Source organism: Triplophysa rosa, linkage group LG15 (genome assembly GCF_024868665.1).
Source record: "Triplophysa rosa linkage group LG15, Trosa_1v2, whole genome shotgun sequence".
NCBI lineage: Eukaryota > Metazoa > Chordata > Actinopteri > Cypriniformes > Nemacheilidae > Triplophysa > Triplophysa rosa.
Genome location: NC_079904.1, coordinates 4,312,415 through 4,326,975, shown reverse-complemented (window position 1 = coordinate 4,326,975; position 14,561 = coordinate 4,312,415).

Here is a 14,561-nt window from a genome sequence, read left to right as displayed (position 1 = left end):
CAAAATTGTAATGTGCATAAATATGGATGGGAAGCTGAGTAACCATAGCAACATTCTCATTAAAAAAAACTGGCACTGTTATGTTACAGTACATTTTACAGCATTAAACAGCATTAAATGATTTGTCAGTCACGGTAAATATTGTTCCTCATTATGTTTCGTGCATGTGAGGATTTGATGGCATGCCAAGTTTGCAATAATCTAAATTGATTAAAACTCCACAACACATAAATGTTTACTGTAACCGAGTGACGTTATATTACTGCTAAAACGGCATATGACAGTCGAAGGAAGATAATGGACATTATAAAAATTGGGGTCTTTATACAATGAAATTGATTATTAATTAAATTGAAAGATTGTATGTGAATAAGTAATGAACTTTGGCAGAAATGTGCACTGTCACACAGAAAGCTATTACTAACAAATGTGCCGTAGCACAGCTCCATCCATCTCTATTCACTGAAGCGTGTATAACTCAATTCTCATCACAATATCAGAATGTATCAAGTCATGTTTTTTATTCTGAGTGAGATTCATGCAAGTCAGAAGTGACAGGAGGTTTAAGAAGAATTGTGATGTTTGATTATTACTTATTTAGGCTGATATGTATGACAGTGCACAGTTTATCCCCGGTCACGCTGTTAACAATTATTAAGAGAATACAATCACTGCCAGGAATCTGTATTCATCACTGACGTCTGGTGATGTCAAACAATCACACAGAGTGATCAAGTGTTCACGCAAAGCTGCTCATCCCGTGTCGGAGCCGTTTGCAAATGAAGAAAATTATGAATTCCATTAGGATTTGGAAATGGCTTTCCAGCAGTCCGGGCTTGCGTGCACGTCGATGCACATTCACAGCTTTTAATTAAACTCAGTGATTATGTCCCAGAATCAGCCAATACTGAAACATTTAGAAGCCTTTATTGGAAATCCGAATGAGTCCTAATGGAAGGACGGTCACAGCAGAGCTTCCTTTTAAAATCCGTCACACTTAAATGGCTACAGCGTGGAATGTCCTCAGCAGAAGACCGTGCAAAACGATCCGGCTCATTTCTTGGCCAAAGGGCCAGAATATTCAACAGCTTGAATATTCTTTTACTGAAATGTCATGCTTGTATTTGAGTTTCGTGGTATTAATTCAGAGCAGAAGAACGCGTCGAAGGCAACAAAGGCAACAGGATTAGAATGTAGCTACAAAAACACCGGACTCTCTGTCTGTCAAGCACTTGTTATAGAGTTGGTTGGTGGTACCCAAAATGAAAGACAACAATATTATTTTCAAGAATATATCTTAAAGTTTGTTCTTCTTACTCCGTTGGCAAAATGTTTTTTTTCTTCTTTTTTTAAAGTATAAACCTGACAAATTTTATTTAGATGTCTGCATGAAAAAATACCACGATGATGTAAAAGAATAGACTTCTAAGAAACTTCATACAACTGTAAAAAATGTAATCAAGTGGTGATTTAAGAGAAGTTTATTGAAAGATTGATTAATTAAAAGTAACATTTATTTATTTATTTATTTCAGGGCAGTAATATGTATTCATGGTGTGTTCTACAGAATGAAGACACTCCAGTTTTGTGAGTAAATATGACAGAATGTTTATTTCTAAATAAACGAATGTTTTAACATCCAAAGTCATGTGAATTCGTCACCTCAACAGATGGCCATTACAGAACCTTCTTGTTATTTAAAGGCCTCTTTGTTTTTCTAGATTTTCTCTCCATTGTTATTAACTTGACACTGTTTTTCTAGGAGCCCTGTGATATGAAAGTACTTCAAGAAGCGCTTTGAGATTCACCTTCGACTGTGCACTGTTCTAATCTTTTTTTTCTTATTTGACAGACAATTGAAGATTTTCCTAACATTGTCATTCTGACACCATCAGGTCAGGGCATATAGATGACTTTAAGCATGATTGACACAAGAAAACAATACGTTTGATGGAAATGAAAGAATGAACTGTTATTTGGCTTGACATTCTTTATATGTTAAGAGTGTCATATTCCCAACACCTCCCTCAGCTCCTCACACTCCTTTATAAGAGCACTCACCTCAGACAGTCCACGTGTGATCTCCGTACAGCTGTCGCTCAACAATTTACTTTGTGCACCTGTTTATTATATTTATGAATTTGAGTTCAAAGTGACTTAAAGTGCAGTCAAGGTATTTTTCATGTGTGTTGAACCCATGACTTTGCGCTGCTAATGCAATGATCCAACAGTTGAGCTACAGAAACACTACATTAATGTTTGGAATAAGAGGTGAATATAATATTTAAATGTATTGTAGACGTCAATTTGATGTCTGCTTTTACATCTGCCACAGCAGTGCAGTGTTGGCTTGCTCACCGGGAGACTGCATTTATTTATTTATTCATTTATTTATTAGATATTATTTATTATAATGATCTTGCTTGGTCTATAAACACCATGCAATGTGCTGTGTTTTACCTTTCTGTGTTTTTCTTATTTGCTCCTGTAAAGCTGCTTTGGAACAATGCACATTGTGAAAAGCGCTATATAAATAAAATTGAATTGAAATTGAATTGAATCTGCAAGGCTGTTTATTGTTTTATTGTTTGCTTATCTGCAATAAACGTCTCTAAGACGTTTCTTTTCAGATGTCATTTAGACATCTAGAAGATGTCTGTAAGATGTTTATGATTTAGAATGTACTGTATGTAAAACTGCATTTTCTAAGACGTTTATGTCTGCTCAAACATTCTTTTTTCAATAACCACTAGAGTGTTTTTTAAGAGTGTTTATGGGTTCATATAAACAGACTAATGTACCTCAAACATACTGTCACTTTGGAATAAAGCGTCTGGCAAATTCATACATTTAAATTTCCAAATAAAATTTTGATTATAGCTCAGAAGAATTCTAAGTTTTGCTCTATGATATTCACATATTGTCATGCGTGTTTACAAACACCAATTCAGTATTCAGTAACACCCTGAAGAACAACAGTAACATATTTAATTGATAAGACTTCAAGATAGTTTGCTTAATTTCTAGATTTGCAAGAAGACTTAAAAATGGTCTCGCTTAACTGTGACTAGGTGCAAAAAAGTAACATTATTATTGGACTGTCTGTGGCCCTTCAAAACAGAAAAACACTCCGAGCACGAGGCCCAGTATTTACATGTGCATTTTGAGGACGGATAATTAAGAATTCATTTATTTCCAGAGAAACTTTTCTCCATTTGTTCTTTTTAAACAGCAGAGCAGAAATCGGGGGAGGATTAAATACAGGCTTTAATTTGCAGGCTGTGAAATGATGGTGCTGACAAAGGAAACAAAAGTTTCATTCCTCGCCCGCTGCACAGTTCCAGGAGGAAATAAACTGCATTATTATTTGACTCATACACCCAGTCAAGCCTTTTGTTTTTCAACCATTTGTTCTATTTGCATTTAAATTCACTGGCTTATATAAATTCTTCCCTGGCACTTGGAACATATCATGCCTGTGATTATGTTAGATGGATTTTTCGCTCTGCAACAAATAATATGAGAAAACGGTGCACGCATACATGCAACAGAAAACATGTATGTAAAACGCCTCGGGTAAAATGAATGATGTGATTCTACTGACATGGCTCTAGTCCTTTAATTTAATTGGCAGAGAAGCATTGCAAAGATTTGCATATTTTTAATATAATAGCACTGGGATGTGGGATGCTTGTACCAGCGTCCTTGACTCGAAAAACTTTGCATATGTGTTGTGTGACTTCATTTTTTTTGTCAAGTCTCCTTATATTCTTCTCAATACTGAGCTTCAGTTTACACTCCAAGCACAACTACACACCATGCATACAAAATGTTTAATACAATTTTTATATATTAAAAAATAAAAATAACTTTTGGCCACTACTGTACACCCATGCTGCCATCTTAATATTGTAAACCTGTGTGCAGTAAACCTGTCGTTGCATACATGCTCACGTCATTTTCTTTAATCACAGTCCTCATTTAGATGTTTAATCACAATGATTTCCAGTGCGTTTCGTTTTAATTACATTATTTGGGGTATTTGGGATGGTTCGATTGTGTCATTAGCAGGCTGATTCATTGAAGAACAACCTTTTGTTTTTTTAACCTTTCAGCTACGTGATTCACATCAGAGGCCGAAGCGAAAGACCGTGTGCAGGGTAATGGCTTTGAGTAATTTCCCCGGATTCCAAACTCTGTAAGTCTATTAACAATGTCTGAAATTTGCCATTATCTGCTGCGGCCGACTGGCCGAACCCGACTCGAATTAAGCAAAAACGATTAAGAATGTATCAGTGGCTCATTTGCACAATCCGGCGTGTCAGCCGCTCTCCCTCAACGAGGCGAAGATAAGATGCATGCCACTCATTTTTGTCTGTCAGTCATAATCCAGCCGAGAAATGACATTCACTCAACAGTCGTTCTGTGAATACAGAGCAGAGACATCAGCTAACAATACTGAATATAACGCATGGAAATAGAGCGACGGGTTACAGTTCTATTAATGATTCTTTTAAAGGTCCATGTGACAGTCAGTGAGTAATATTCTGGAGCATCTATTGACAGAAATGCAATTTAATATACATAACTATGTCTTCAGAGGTGTATAAACACCTTACATAATGAAGTGTTATGTTTTTTTTTACCTTAGAAAGAGCTATTTCTATCTACATACACCGCATGGAATTTTCCATGTTGTTTTTACAGTAGCCCTAAACGGACAAACTGCTCTGAGCGCGTTTCGTATATGTTATCTCCTTCGGCAAAGAAGCGAAAACGTGACGTCATTTTAGTCATGTGTCAGCCTCCGTAGTGCTAAGGTAGGGGGAGGGGTGGAGTGGAGTGAGCCGTTGGTTGCAATTCGCAACCTTACCACTAGATGCCGCTAAATTTCATAGACTGGACTTTTAATAATTTTTTTGCACATTTTGCGTACAATTTCCACATTACACAACTAATAATAAAGCTTCCTAAAAGATTCTTTACAGTTATTACACGGCTCTCTGGAATACTTGACTCTGATTGGTCAATCGTGACGTTATTTGATGTGGGTGCTGTGTGTGGCCTTGACTTCTGTGCGGTGAGAATTCATCTGTTTATTATAATCTGTTCAATTTGGCATAAACCTGCATCCGGACAGACAAACCTTAATTTGAGGGTTATTTAGAGAGTGACGTGTGAACCGTGTGTTGATATACAAGTCATGATTGGACTGAATACTTTTAAGCAGACACTGTCACACAGATGGTGCAACATGTGTTAGGAGCAACAGAAAACATCTGTGTCATTTTCTCATAGATTTACACATGAAGTAGTGTCTGCAAGATAGTCTTTCCGGTAAAGAAGCTCTGGATAAGTTAAAAAATGTAAGCACACAAAGAAAATTGCAGCCATTTTGTAGAAAGGGCCTGGATTAGTTTGTACTCGGCGGATACTATTGGATTATTTTCTGTTTCATTTGCTCTCTGCATGTCACCGTCATGTTAATTGTAGCTACTTGTACTACTTCTTGGGTAAATCATTGAAATTATCTTTTTCTGGTCCAAATCTCAAAGCTCAACCTTTATTCTGGATGCGATTAATCGCGATTAATCGTTTGACAGCCCTAATATATATGTATATATATATATATATATCAATAAATACTCATGTCTCGCATACAAAATACAATAAATAATATGTCTCCAATTTGAACACAAGCTCAAAAGAAATTTTGCTTTTTACATTATTGTAGTAGAGGACGTGAAGGTGAAACAAAAAGGTTATGTAGATTGTAGCATAGACAGGAATATTTGACAACATTAGAAGCCCAAAAGACAAAACTTAATTGCCTATAGTTAAGCAAAGCCAAAGTCGCTTAAAATAAATGGACATGGCAACACGGTCAACAATGCACAGGCTTCAGGCAGTACTGAAAGTTCAAACATGCTCGAAGGCTTTTATAGTCTTGGTCATCGCCCTCCACACATCTGCTGTGTAAACTTGTGTGTCGCTAATGAATGCTTGTGCAGTTTTATGTTCATGAAGACGGCCGGCCTTTCACAAGGCGGAGTGTGAGTATTCTGTAGTGTTTGCTTGTTAACTGATGATGGGATTGAATGTGACAGCATTTCAACTGTCAGGTTCAGAGATCTGACCAATGACCCCAACAATATGACATTAGTATGTGATTGGATTAAAACTGTAGAAAAGTCCCTGGACGCAAGTATTGAGATGCAGTTGTTTCAGTATGGCTTACACACGACTCTTCTGAATCATTACAGATCCCTAGTGTGATCCCCAGAGATTTGAAGTTTTATTTACATAGTTTTATATAAATATTTTTTGAATTAGCCTTTATTTTTATATTTTTGGTATTCATGATAATTTTTGTTTAATTTTTGACAACTTTGTTATGTGCTTTTTCATTTTACTATGCATTTGTTCAATTTTATATTGCTTTTATTTTTATTTTGTAATTATAATTTTTATTTTTATAATTATTTACTTGTATTATTTTTATTTCAGTTTTACTTAAGTTATTTAGTAATCATTTTATTATTTTATTATTAATATTGGTTGTATTCATTTTAAGTTCTGCAGTCTCTGCTGATTTGATAAGCTTTTTTGTTGTGGCAATAATAACCATGACAAGCAATAAAAACAAATAATAGCATCAAAATATTTAACAACACTAAGATTTTCAGCAATACACCAGACTGTTAAGGTGATCATATGCTTTTATTTCAGACATTTTTGACAGTGATGTGTTTGTAGTTGAAGTCTGTGTAATGAAAAGTGACAATGAGTTTTTGTTAAATTTAAATTAAATCAATTAAAGACAAATTACATTGACAGAATGGTGCTGTAAAAGGTTTTCCTTATTAAAAGTTAATATAATTATGAGAAACTCTCTTTTATAATGTCAACACACTTTATCTTTAAGTGACAATGGCTTGTTTTGATAGAGGAAGGGGCTAGTCGTCAGACTTTTTAAGTTAATTATTTTTAAAGAGTCCATTTCTATTAGCATGCCAAACAAGAGTGCCAAAGTAAGCAGACATCAGTTCTCTTCTGGTGACGTACTTTCTGCATGAGAAATAGGACTCAAGTCCCAGAGAGAGCAGGACTTCCTTCTGTGGACTTAAGAACGGTAACTTGATGTAAATTTTCTCCGATTACTCCAGCAGAAGACTGTCTCTCTTTCTCTCTCTCCAGTTTTATCCTGAAGAATAAAAGCATCAAACGTTCAATCGCCGCTGTCTTGGGAATATTCATTAATTCAATCCTTCCAAGCTCCACACAAATTTAATGAGGTCAACTCAGTAAGTAATGAGCTTGTTTTGACAGCGATGTGACCTTGCATCAGATGCCATGTTTTTGCTTTGAAAACCTCACTGCATGTAACTGAGATAAAGGTCATGTCTCCCAGGCCAGCGTGTGATAGGACTCGGCCCGTATGGGTCGAGGGTTCATTTATGGGTCTTATTCCTTACACACGGCCTGTTCCAAGAGCATTGACCTTTAGTGATGCTCAAATGACTTCATTCTGCCTCCAATTAGAGATGGAGGATCATGGACTGTCTATGGCATTCGGCCTTCGTCTCGTCTTAAGATCCCCTCGATGGCTTTTGTCCCTCTAAAAGGTCTTCTGCACTGAACTTTAACAAATAGGGTGGCGTCAAAGATGCTCGCTTTGCCACTTCATCATTTCTGCCTCTCTGTTCCATTGGTTGATATAATGGTCCTTTGTGCAAACATCATCATGTTCGCAGTCAGTATTTTGTTTGCAGGGTTTATTTATTATTTAAGGAGATCATTAACCTTTAGAAATACACTTTATTATATGGACAATTTTGACTCTGAAATCTGATTGGATTAGACACATACTCAAGAATGCGCTATTTCTACATTCACTGCGGGTTCCCTTACATGGAATTCACCATGTTGTCTCTACAGTAGCCCTAAACGGACAAACTGCTGTACAGAATGCGTTTTGTAAATATGTTATCTCCTCCGGCAAAGAAGTGAAAACGTGACGACATCTTAGTCCTGTTTCAACACCAGCGCCCTGCGTTTCCGCCATTTTGGGGTGAAAGCGACTCAGCTTTTTGTTGTCGTGATGGCAATATCAGCTGCTTTGTTAAAACAATAAAAACATTCAAGCTGAAATTCAACCTGAATGATTATAATACATGATGACAAAAGCCTTGGCTCTCTAGAAACCAAGTCAGTTATCAAGCATTTTCACCCCTAAATGGCGGCCGTGCTGTTTCCCAAAAAGCACCAGAGTTTCACCTCTTGGTATCTATACTCTTTGGTGGAGTGAGCCGTTGGTTGCAGTTCACAACCTCACCACTAGATGCCGCTAAATTTCATACACAGGACCTTTTAGATGGTCCAGACACCACCGCTTTAAATCCAAAATCAAAAGCTGTACAGTATTTCAAGCAAAAAGCAATCAGATTGACTTCTTACCAAACTGTTTTCACAGAAATATGGCAGTCCTCATCAAAACATAAATTAAATCAGCTGTAATATGTCAATGCTCCCGTTTATTATGCTTGCAAACAATGTTTTGTTCTGCGGCTAATCTGTTTATGGTCCCAGTGCAGTACTTTGTATAAATCCAGGCGTTGGTCACCTATTACACCCTGTTCTCATCCATATGTATCTTTATCCAGCATCTGTTTTGGCTAACAGTAGCTCAAAATAATGCTAAGTACCAGTAAATGTTGTTCTTTTCTCAATAAATAAACAGCACAGCAGCTGTACCATGAATTCGCTTTGACATTTATAACACAACCTTGGAGATTTAAATGATTCAATGCACATGCTTTTTTAAACATTTAAAAATGAATATTAAACATTTTTTATATTCTATATTCTGTTGGTTTATGGTGGTCAGTGTATTGTATTATCTAGTATTTCATGACTAACAGATTAAATCATCATCAACTGTAATTAGATTAAAACGAAGAAAAAAATACACAATCAATCCTTATCAACCAAGACTTTACGTTATCCGTACTGTAAGTGAACTAGCAATGTACCTTGTGTCATTATAACCGGCAGAAAATGAGATCCAGATGGCATCAAACCAGAGGACAGCTTTATAATTAAACCATAAACTGCTATGGGATGGGAGTTCGGTTCATTTCACTTTCAGGCATGAGCCCCATCAGACCAAAAGGCCTGAAAGAAACACGCATGTTTGAAAAAATTAATCGAAGATGGCAACAAACGGGGAGTACAAGCCTCCCGCATACAAGAGTGTTGTATCATTAACCGGAGACGTGTCTGCGGATCACTTACGGCTATTAAAATCAATGAGCAGTCCGCCCACAGACCCGTCATTGCTGCGTGCCTGAATTAAAATCTAATGAACCCGTAAGACTGTCACGAGTCTGAGCCAAAGACTCGCTCATAATGAACAAAATAAAACGCAACATGTGAGCGCATGGAGATGGGTTAGATGGGTTGGATTTCGCTGTGCTAGCAGTGGCAGACCTCCTTTATGTTCTACTAATGTGCAATAACATCCGCTGATGTCCAAACTCACTGAAATTCATATTAGTTAAAAAAATCCCATCATTTTAAGACCGCTGGGATCTTTGATTTAACCGACCCTCCAACAAGTGGCGTAATAAAATAATAATAATGTTGTGAAAGCAGAACGTGAAACACAGCATCAATTGAAAATGGTTAAAAGCACCAGTGCTGGGGTATAAAAATGATGGATGCGGGCAGCAGATGGGTGTTTTACGGCCTGACCCGGCATTCCATTTAGGCGCTCTTTAAAATGATTTGCTGCTGTAGGTGACCCCTGTAACCACGTGGAGTACACTGCTCTCCATCAATATCACAGAAGGAAAGATTTTTGAGTAAACACACAATGTGAATTCTTGTAAGTCGCTTTGCGTGCCTCTCTAGTTGCCAAAGTTTAGAAATCTGGACAAAGATGTCTGATCTTTCTCTAATTATTTAGCAAGTGTTTAATTTTATTGGCATTATTCTGTGAGCCTGTAACAATAAATGCCAACACTGAAGACCTCATAGGCCTCACAAAACATTTACAATTGTCCAATTGGCAGACGCTTTAATGTAATCCAAAGCGAGTTATGAATTAGTAAACCCATGGCTTTGGCATTATTAACTCCATACTCTGCCAGCCGAGGTAGAGGAGTATGGGAAAGAGAAACCTTTTTGTAGGGGTGTATCATTGTAAAAAGTGAACTATAAAAGTGAGCAGATATTGTAACAGATATTGTACTTGGTAAGGTTTTCAGTCAGGACACCTTAGCAACTGCATAGCAACACTGGCAGTGATAGTTTTGCACAGGCAAGATTTAAAATCAAGGTTTAAAAATCTAGTTTCAAGTATTCACCCCCCCAAAAAAATGTAATTTATTCACCCTCATATCATTGATAACCTGTAAATAATATTTTGAGAAATGTCTCAGTGGTTTTGTGTCCATACAATGGAAGTCAACGGGGGCCCAAATTGTTTGGTCACTTACATTCTTCAAACTATCTTAATCTGTGTTCTACAGACGAAAGAAAGTCATACAGGTTTCGAATTATATAAAAGTGAGTAAATTTTGAAATTATTTTAATTTTTGGGTGAACAGGTAGTTTAAATGGTTGCAGATTCCTTGGTCAGGCATAGGTCTTATATTATGTTAGAAACAGCGTCTCACAGCACGCATGAATCACATGTTACATGATGGCTATTTCTAGCAGTCTGCTGTTAGAGCTGGAGGCGCTCAATTTGAAATAGATGGATGCCCCTTCCATGACAACCTGACATAGTTCATCTGACAGCAAACGTCTTGAATTCTGCAGAGGCCGTGTTAAAATTCAGCGACACTGGCATTGACTTTATGTAAGTAATGTTGATAACATCTTTGTTTCAAGACAAGAAAACAGTAATGAGCTTGACTGTTGCACTGCAGGGGTTTATCAAATGATGATTTTCTGTGCTGTATTTTTCTCCTCGCTTAGACATAGAGATTAAATGCAGTATATTAAATATATATATATATATATACAGTATATATATATATATATATAAATGTATTTCCATGCAATGTGTGTGCGTGGGTGCGTGTGTGTGTACTATACATATGAACTTATTTTTTAACTATGATATATTATAAAATAGCTTCAAATGCCTAAGCCAGATCTCATATTTGTGAGCATCATTTTAATGTAAAATAAAAATATTATAACAATAATATTTTGTTTTTTAATATTTTTGTTGGTGTTTAATTCGATTTGAGGAGCAATTAAACACAAGACAAGCCTTAACAGTGTTTTACTTTTGTATGTGTGATTTTGATATTTCCATTGCTTTTATAACACTTTTTCATTTCTGACATCAGTAACTTGCCCTGGTGTAAAATCTTTGTATTTCCATGCCAATAATTATTCAGAGTATTCTAAAACTTTTCTCTTTTCCATTTGCTGCATATACTGTATATTAGCTGTCAGTTTGATTTAAAACGCCTTTAAATAAAACACCTTCCTTACTATACTGTATTTGCTCTTTAGATTACAGATTCAATCGAGAAGATGAAATGCAACGCCACACTTTTTTGTCCCAGCCAGACTGCTGTTGATTTCTCATTCATACGAATCGTGTTATTTCTAAGAAGGATGCTTTTCGATGTCATTGCTCAGAGTTTCTTTTTATTCCATTATTTTGCAGCTGTGCATCCTCAATGAGGACAATCAGAAGTGTGTGACAAAAGGTCACGTCGGTTTGCGTTTGGATGACTCACTTTTTTCTCGTCTCCCCTTGCAAACACCTACAGCGGCCTCAACAAGAAAATTATTTCCACTTATTGTGTCCTTTTATAAGACATCTCCTTGGATGCACTGAACCAGCTCTAAAGGAAATGGCTTTTCATGCTCCGTGTTTCGTAACGGGTTCTGACGCTCACAGAAGCGTGGTGAGGTTTCTAAACCGGGCTGTCTTGTGTTTTGGCTTTAGGTTGACATGTCTGTTGGCGGTTTACCGTGATGACGTCATCAAAGTTGCCATTGCCATTGCGTCTGATGCGCCATTGTGTGTTGACGCGGGTCAGGGGCAAAAGGAACCTCGCCGTGAGGTCTCGGAGAAATAAAATAAGAGTACAAAGTTTGAAGCAAAGCAGATGCTCCACTAGAGTAAAAGTGAAGATCAAGTCAGCTGGACACAAACAGCCAGTCGTTTGAGATGACCGGGGCTGGACGCCAATGGTTCTGGCCATCTGCTCTGGTGTATTTGGGCCACTTTATCCCTCCATATCTAGAAATGACGATGGGGATGCGAGGAACGTGATAAATAGAACAGCTCAGAGCCTCCGCAGCACTGAAGTCCTTCACAGAGGGCCTGCCGTAACCCCTCATATCGTCGTCTTCTGGACCCAGATCTGTAATGAGCCAGCTCGTATCTTCGCGAGCCAAACTTCAGTTCTGTTTCAGCCTCGCTGAACCGAGTTGCTGATTTATGGCTCAATTCAATTAGCCTCATTTTGGCTCATCAGTCAAGATGGCTTCTGAGATCCAACCTGCTGTCACATCGACTCCTTCTGCAGGGATGAAGCAATATCACACGTTTCTATATCAGATGGGATACTCACACCCCGTTCACACATGGTGGGAAGAAGCGGGCCAGGAGATCCAATCACATGTGGACGGTGCTACACATGCTAAAAGAAAACAGGAAATTAAATGTTTATAATCTCAATTGTTTCTCACAGACGCCAATAAGGATTAACGATGAAGACTTTATATGATTCTCTTGTTAATGTGACTTCAGTCAATCTTGTTTTTATTTTTTTTCTGTGGACATTTTTTTCGCCAAGATAATAAAGTTGTAAAAAAATGGGTTAGTTAAAAAAAATTCACCCTTATGTCATTCAAACCATGACTTTTTCTTCTGTGGAACACAAAAGAAGGTATTTTGAGAAATGTCTTGGTGGTTTTGTGTCCGTACAGTGGAAGTCAACGGAAGCCAATTTTGTTTGGTTACCAACGTTTTTTCTAAATATCTTCTTTTGTGTTTTGTAAAAGAAAGTAAGTCATACAGGTTTGCATGATGAGTTTAAGGAAATGATAAATAAAACGAATTCGGTGAACTATCCCTTTAAGTAGGCCTACATCTCATATAAACAGTGTGTTGACTTATTTGAAGCGTTATTATTGTCAACATGCTTTTCTCAAACATTTGTTAAAAAGTCATTGCAGTATTATAAATGTACTTGATCAACACCTCCTCCGTCCTTTAATTTTGAGTAAACCTTTACATTTTGTATGTAAATACCACGGAAACTCACTCTTTGTCATTCTAAGCATGTACTGTTTTCCTTCCTCAATTTCTCCAAATATGAAATAGTCATTCTCCTTAGTAACTTTGACAGGCTCAACCACCAGAGAATGACCAGCTGCTAATCTCTCCTCTTCAGGTATCCAAACAATTCTTGCCGGAATCTTGGAGACACTCACTTCCACAGTTGAGATGCTGGGATACAGCTAATAGAAAATGTTATCAACTCTGCAGAGTCATAATTTGGGAAGAGATGTTTAATCTGGGATGGCGACTCAAAGTTTCGTTTGACCTTGAACCAATATTATAACATGCAGTGACCTTCTGCAGTGTGTTTGTTCTGTGACAGTAATGCAGAGAGACAGTCTTGGCGGCAGGGCTTGAAAAGAAACTCAGCACATTTGGAGTGAAAAAAGATTATATTGCTCAAGCATGAAATGCGAACTGAGAGGTATTTTTTTGAGTAGGACAGGACACAAGGTGATTTAACTCCTGCTATATCCCCAGCGGTATTAAGCGTATAGCACTTTAAGTTGTGCTAAAATGACACAACAGCTCTGGGATTTTCAAGATTGAATATAGCAACTCTATATATGGTATTCTCCAGTGAGGATTGACTACTTTTTGTTCAGTTTTGTTCATATACATAAACTGGTTCGCCGGATTTTGGGTAGTAGATGATCTGCAGTGTTTGCTCCATCATATTCTTGTGTTAGAGCTATTTACATTTACGCATTTATCCAAAACGAATTACGTTGCATTATACTATACATTCTGATTCTAAGTATGTGCAATCCTTGAGATCGAACCCATGACCTTGGCGTTGCTAACGCCACGCTCTAACCACTGAGCCACAGGACATTTTATGTAAATCTCTTGGTTGTTTTCGGCTGTTTTTCATCCACCAAATGAAAATAATAAGCCACATTCCTTAAAAAAGTAACAGCACACCTCTTCACAACAAGCCACATGACTTTAGTAAGATTCGTGTCTGTAGCACAACTGATGAGGTATGCATTTAAATCACACATTAATTTGAACAAAACATTCCATTTGAATGAATGTGTTGATGATTTTGGCTTTCACTGACCATTGTCACATTATTTTTTTATCTGCTAAATTATGCAATGCATAAAAGTGAAGATTTTGAACATGAACGTTTTGTTCATCTAATATGTGATTTAAGTGTTCCCTTGGTTTTTTTTGCAGTATATTCAACATTAGGTGTTTGTTCAATTTACAGTGTGTTCACTAAAACAGAATGTGCAAT